Raw genomic sequence first — 6,426 nt, forward strand, 5'->3', positions numbered from 1 at the left:
TTTCTACATCCCAGTCATAGCCCAAATGTGGGGAGAGGGGTCTCCTAGGTTTTCTACGGCCCAGTAATAGCCCAAACCAGAGCGCCACACCAGGACATGGAGGCTGGTGGGAAATCTAGAAAGTCCAGGCCAAAGGCTTCATGAGGACTGAATGGGCCAGAAGAAAGACCCCAAATACAGACCCTCTGGGTCTGCATCAGAATCACTTGGCTGCAATTTCAGGGCCCCACCTCCAGAGACTCTGATTCAACAGGTCTGGGGTAGGGTGCGGGGGGTAGGATTTGGAGCCTCCTCAGGGTGATTCAGTGATGTAGCCAGATTCAGACACCCCTGGCCTGGAGTGATTGGGTGCCTGCCGTAGTACTTTGGATCTGATGCCCACCTGCCATCCCCAAATCTCTGAAGTGGAGGGGGGCACTGCAAAATAGCTCTCCTTGCCATTGTGACTCTTGTTGCTGCTGGTTGCTGTCAAGTAGGCTGTGATTCAGGGCGGCTCCACATACAACAGAACAAAATGTTGCCCGGTCCTGCACCGTCTTCATGACCATTGGTGTGTTTGAGTCCATTGTTGTGGCCACTGTATATTTTCAGTGCCAAAAAAAAAAAAAAAATTTTTTTTTTTTTTAGTTTCCAACCTAGGGGACTCATCTTCCAGCACTATATTAGACAATATTCTGTTGTGTTCCATAGAGTTTTCATTGGTTAATTTTTGGAAATAGATCACCAGGCCTTTCCTCCTTATCCTGTCTTAGTCTGAAAGTCCCACTGAAACCTGTCCACTATAAGTGACCCTGCTGGTATTTGAAATACCTGTGGCATATCTTCCAACATCACAGCAACATGCAAACCATCACAGTACAACAAACAGACAGGTGGTGGAATGATGATGCCCAACATGGGGCTTGAACCCACAACCCTGAGATTAAGAGTCTCATGCTCTACCAACTGAGCTAGCTGGGCATTTGCTTACTACTGTCACCAGAAAGGGATTCAAGCATTCTGCAGCTGGATAAGTGCTTACTGATCACCTCTGGTCGCCAATTTCCTTTCTTTACCAGATCTCATGGGGAACTTCTGTCTGGTGCACTGAGCTAATTCCAGAAATTCCAATGAGGGTGCTCCTGTGCCTTTTATGAAGGGCATAAGCAAGAGGTAATATTTGCCTTGAAAGTGTTAAACCAAACCCACTGCCATCGAGTCAATTCCGACTCACAGTGACCCTATAGGACAGAGTGGAACCGCCCCGTAGAGTTTCTGAGGAGCGCCTGGCAAATTCAAACTGCCGACCTTTTGTTTAGCAGCTGTAGCACTTAACCACTAGGCCAAAAAGCAATGTTTTTTGAGATTCTGACACCTCCCCATCCTCCCTGACTTAATGTCCCCTAAAAAGCCTTTGCCAAGTACCCTATGCCCCATATGTGCTCCTTTTCTGGCCTCCCACAGCCTTTATTTCCCATATTGGCTCCTGGACCACCACTTGACCAGGTCCCTGGCTCCTTGCTGCTGCTTGTTCTCTCTGATCTGTACACAACGTTTGGTGCTTGGGGATCTGGAGTGGGCAATTTGATCTTACTGAAAGGGTCCCTATGTGCCATAAATGTTTAAGTGCACGACTACTAACCAAAAGATTGGTGGTTCGAACCCACCCACAGGTGCCTTGGAAGAAAGGCCTGGCGATCTGCCTTCCAAAAGGTCACAGCCTTGAAAACCCTATGGAACAGTTCTACTCTGCACGCATAGGGTTGTCATAAGTTAGAATGGACTTGGTGGCAACTGGTTTGAGTTTTTTTTTTTTTTTTTCAATGCAGTGCATATAGTGAATGGACCTCAAAAAATGGATCTTCTCCAAAGCAAGCCCAGCCCAGGTTCTCAAAGAACTGTCCCTTAGGAGATTCTTTTGGATCAAAGGTAACTCTAGGACCAGGGTCCATCTTTCACTCTTCAGCAAGAGGTGCACTGAGGCCCAACCAGGATCACACAAGTCTTTGCTCTCATTCCCATCCTCACCAACCCAGAAGGTTGACTTCTTGTTCCTTCTGCATAAGCAAATTAACTTCAGAGGTGTTTTTTCCTCCTGGGCAATGATTTCCTGCCCAGCACATTCTGGGAGATTCCACATGGCTCCTCTGCTCCTGCAGAGGAAGGAGCTGGGTCGGCCCCAGAGAGTTTGGCCTGGATGAGGCTCCATGTAGGGGGTCTTGAGAAAGAGCCACAGTGTTCTTGAAGAGAATTGCAGTCAGAAGAATGACTTGGTCTCAGTGGTCCTTTTTACTCAATAGAGCTTCTCTCTGGGTGTCTCCAAGTCACATCTGCTTGCCTTCCTGACCTAGGGGCAGAGTTCCCACAGCTTGGGGTGCAGTGAGCTGCCAGCAACAATGTCTTCCCAGTGAATCTTTATCCCTTACCTCCCCCTTTCCAAGATCCTAAAAAGAAGAACAAATCCAAATATGTGATTCCCAGAAACTGTTTTCACCAACAGTCCTTGGTCTAACCCTGAAATGGAATAAATCCAACCCTTGCATTAGCTTGCAAAGAATACCCCTGCTGTGATATTACAGCTGATGTCAAAGGCTGGCAAACCCAGCAGCTTGCAGCAAAAGAACCACAGGGTACCACCTTTGAGACTACCCTGCTTCCTTCTTCTGGTCTCTCATTCATACTCTAGCCACACTGCGCTCTACTGTGGTACACAAGTACTGCAATGCCAGAGATTCGTGGCTCAGAACTACTTCTTCGAAATAGTCTTCTGAATCCCTCCATTGATTTTAACTGCAGGGTTGCCAAAGTGCGTTTAGTCACTTGTGCCTTCCTCTTGGCAACAACCCTAGGGCAGAATATCATATGGGCTTTGGCATCACAGAGACCTGAGTTCAAGTCCTGGATCTGCCACTCTATGACCTTGGGCAAGTCATTTAATCTCTAAGCCTTAGTTTCTGTGTCTGTAAAACGGGGATGATAATGCTAGCAAGTCTACTACAAAGATTTACTGAGATGAGTAGGTAAAAGGCTTATCACAGCGTCTGGCTGAGAGTGAGTACAATAAATGACAAGCATTACTATTACTATTATTATTCCCACAGAGAGGTAAAGCAGTTTCCCAAAGACACACAGATACATGACGGGCAACAAGGCAATCATATCCCTCCGATTCTACACTCTGGGCCTTTTTTCTTAAACAGCCTTGCAGAGTTTAGCCTTTAGAGTATATTTGGGAATAAAGGTCCTTAATGAAGTCTCAGAGAACATCAAGTAGGATAAAGTTACAACAGGAGAAGAACACAAAAGAGCCAGCTGAAGAGGGAGATCCCTGCTGATTCCTGTCACCTCTCGTCACTGGCATCAAGAAACACAAAAAAGCAAAGAGACATTAGAACTAAAGGGGGAGGGGTAGAAGAAGAGGAACCCCAGAGTATGAGGAAAGGGGCTGGAAAAGGAAACACCAAACACATTACAAATTCACTGGCCCCCTTCAGTGGCTCCCGAAGTCAAGGTGGGGACCCAGGCTGGCCCCTTTCTGATGGAGAAATGGCTGACAGCCGAGGCAAAGGATCCAGCCCTGTTGCCAGGAATGGTCGGCACCATCAACAACAGAGGCTCCCAAATTCCTGGTATCCAATCTCCACCTTGGAATATTCTAGGGCCAAAATAAATGTGGGAACCCCATCGTGGAGTTTTGGAGCTGGACAAAAATTCAAGATGTCGCCCAACATAGCCTAGTCCTTCCAAGCAAAACCACACCAAAACCATGCTCAACAGATGCTAATTAGATGGATGGTTTTAAATTAAATAATGAAGGATGGGCCAGGGAAGGGTGCCAAGGATAGTTTGAACAGAAAATCTTCCAGAGAAAATAGTGGCAAAGAGCAAAGAATGACTTAAGTAAGCACACACAAAAGAAACCGGATGCAGGTATGGACTTGTTTATGGTAATGGTGAAGGAGCAGCTACAAGTCCCCACATGGCCAGGTGAGAGCTTTGGCCTGGGCCCCTTCACTTTTCAGCCCGGTTTCTGGTCTCTTCCTACTCAGCAGATTATAAAGTACACAAGGATGAGGCCTCCCAGGTCCTGCACGTCCATCTCTCCAGCCTCGTCTCTCACCGTCCCACCCCCAAGGCCAACCCATCTAGACTGCCATCAGTTCTTGGAACACACCCCACTCTCCCTCTCCCTTCTAGGACTTTGAAGCTGCAGTTGCCTTTGCCTGGAACACCATTCCTTCACCCCACCTCCCACTCCCGATCCCATCTCGCTATACACTACCCTTTCTGGAGGTCTGGGCTGAGTCCTAGGAAGCTATTCACGACCTTCACCAAAAAGGTCATGGGCTCCACTGCCACCACAGCTCAGGGCACAGTGTCACTGCCTCCCGACAGTGGAGTCTGGAGGCTCCATGTGGACAGGGCCTCGGGCCACCTTTTCCCAGTCATATTCCCAGGACTGAGCATAGAGCGGTAGACACTCATTAAATATCTGATGAATGAAAGAAGAAATAAATGCAATTTTCCTACAGTCTGGTCCACAGTTTCAATTTTTAAGGCTAAAAATAGTAAGAGGTGGGTTGGTAATTTGCCCTTAAACACGTTTAAATAACAATTAAAACCCAAAACCAAACCCACTGCCATCGAGTCGATTCCAACTCATAGCGACCCGTTAGGACAGAGTAGAAGTGCCCCGTAGAGTTTCCAAGGAGTGCCTGTATGTGATCCGACAGAATGTGGAAATGATCAAACAATATCATTAACATCACACACAAGTAAAATTTTGCCGAAGATCATTCAAAAGCAGTTGCAGCAGTACATTGACAGGAAAATCCCAGAAATTCAAGCCAGATTCAGAAGAGGACATGGAACCAGAGATATCATCACTGAAGTCAGGTAGATCTTGACTGAAAACAGAATACCGGAAAGATGTTTTACCTGTGTTTTATTGACTATGCAAAGGCATTGGACTGTGTGAATCATAACAAATTGTGGATAACATTGTGAAGAGTGGGAATCACAAAACACTTAATTGTGTTCACGCAGAGCCCACACATAGACCAAGAGGCAGTCGTTCAAATAGAACAAGGGGATCCTGAGTGGTTTTAAATCAGAGAAAGTGTGTGTCAGGGTTGTATCCTTTCGCCATACTTATTCAGTCTGTATGCTGAGCAAATAATCCAAGAAGCCAGATTATATGAAGAAGAATGTGGCATCAAGATTGGAGGAAGACTCGTTAACAACCTGCAATAAGCAGGTGACACAACCTTGCTTGCCGAAAGTGAATTGAACTTAAAGCACTTACAGATGAAGATCAAAGACTATAGCCATCAGTATGGATTATACCCCAGCATAAATGAAACACAAATCCTCACAACTGGACCAAAAAGCAACATCATGATAAACGGTTGCCAGGGATTTCATTTTACTTGGATCCACAATCAACACCCACGGGAGCAGCAGTCAAGAAATCGAAAGACGCGTTGCATCGGGCAAATCTGCTGCAAAAGGCCTCTTTAAAGTGTTGAAAAGCACAGATATCACTTTGAGGACTAAGGTGCACCTGACCCAAGCCATGATATTTTCACCCACCTCATACGCATGTGAAAGCTGAACAGTGAATAAGGAAGACTGAAGAACTGATGTCTTTGAAGTATGATGTTGGCAAAGAATATTGAATATACCACGAACTGCCAGAAGAACGAACAAATCTGTCTTGGAAGAAGTACAGCCAGAATGCTGCTTAGAAGCAAGGATGGTGAGACATGTTATCAGGAGAGGCCAGTACCTGGAGAAGGACATCATGCTTGGTAAAGTAGAGGGTCAGTGAAAAAGAGGAAGACCCTCAACGAGATGGATTGACACAGTGGCTGCAACAAAGGGCTTAAGCATAACGATTGTGAGGATGTCACAGGATCAGGCAGTGTTTTGTTCTGTTGTACCTGGGGTCACTATGAGTCAGAACTGACTGGAAGGCACCAAACAACAAGAACATGGTACTAAGTGATTCACATTCCCTATCTCAGTTAAGCTGCACGCAACCCTGGGAACCAGGAGCTGCTATCATGATCCGCATCTTTCAGGTGGGAAAATGAAGATTAAAGAGGTTGAGTAACTTGTCTGAGATCATGGAGCCTTCACTTGAATGTGGGCCTGGCTAGCCCAGGGCTTGAGCATGTACTATGGCGCCAGCCTTTCTCCTGAAACCCACCTCAGAAAGCCCCTGGTGTGTAACTTTAAACCGTGCCGGCAGCAAAGTCAGCCCATTTCCTCTTCTCATGTCTCAAACCCAGATGGGGTCTGAGTGACATTTATCTCATCCTCCATCCTAGAGCTGGAGCCCAGCAGAGCCCTGGGAACGTGGAGCTCCCCATGGACGAAGGCAGGAGGAAGTGACTGCCGGCCCAAATGGGGCTTGGTCCTCTGGGAGCAAAGGTACCATCTGGC

The 6,426-nt window shown here is 46.7% G+C and overlaps 1 non-coding gene across 1 annotated transcript; it reads right to left on the bottom strand.

Moving 5' to 3' along the window:
- Window positions 1-887: 887 nt before the first annotated feature.
- Window positions 888-960, bottom strand: TRNAK-CUU (transfer RNA lysine (anticodon CUU)). Its single transcript has one exon. It is a non-coding gene; the product is annotated as a tRNA-Lys (tRNA).
- Between the last annotated feature and the right edge of the window lie 5,466 nt (window positions 961-6,426).

This window comes from Elephas maximus, chromosome 3, assembly GCF_024166365.1.
Source record: "Elephas maximus indicus isolate mEleMax1 chromosome 3, mEleMax1 primary haplotype, whole genome shotgun sequence".
Lineage (NCBI taxonomy): Eukaryota > Metazoa > Chordata > Mammalia > Proboscidea > Elephantidae > Elephas > Elephas maximus.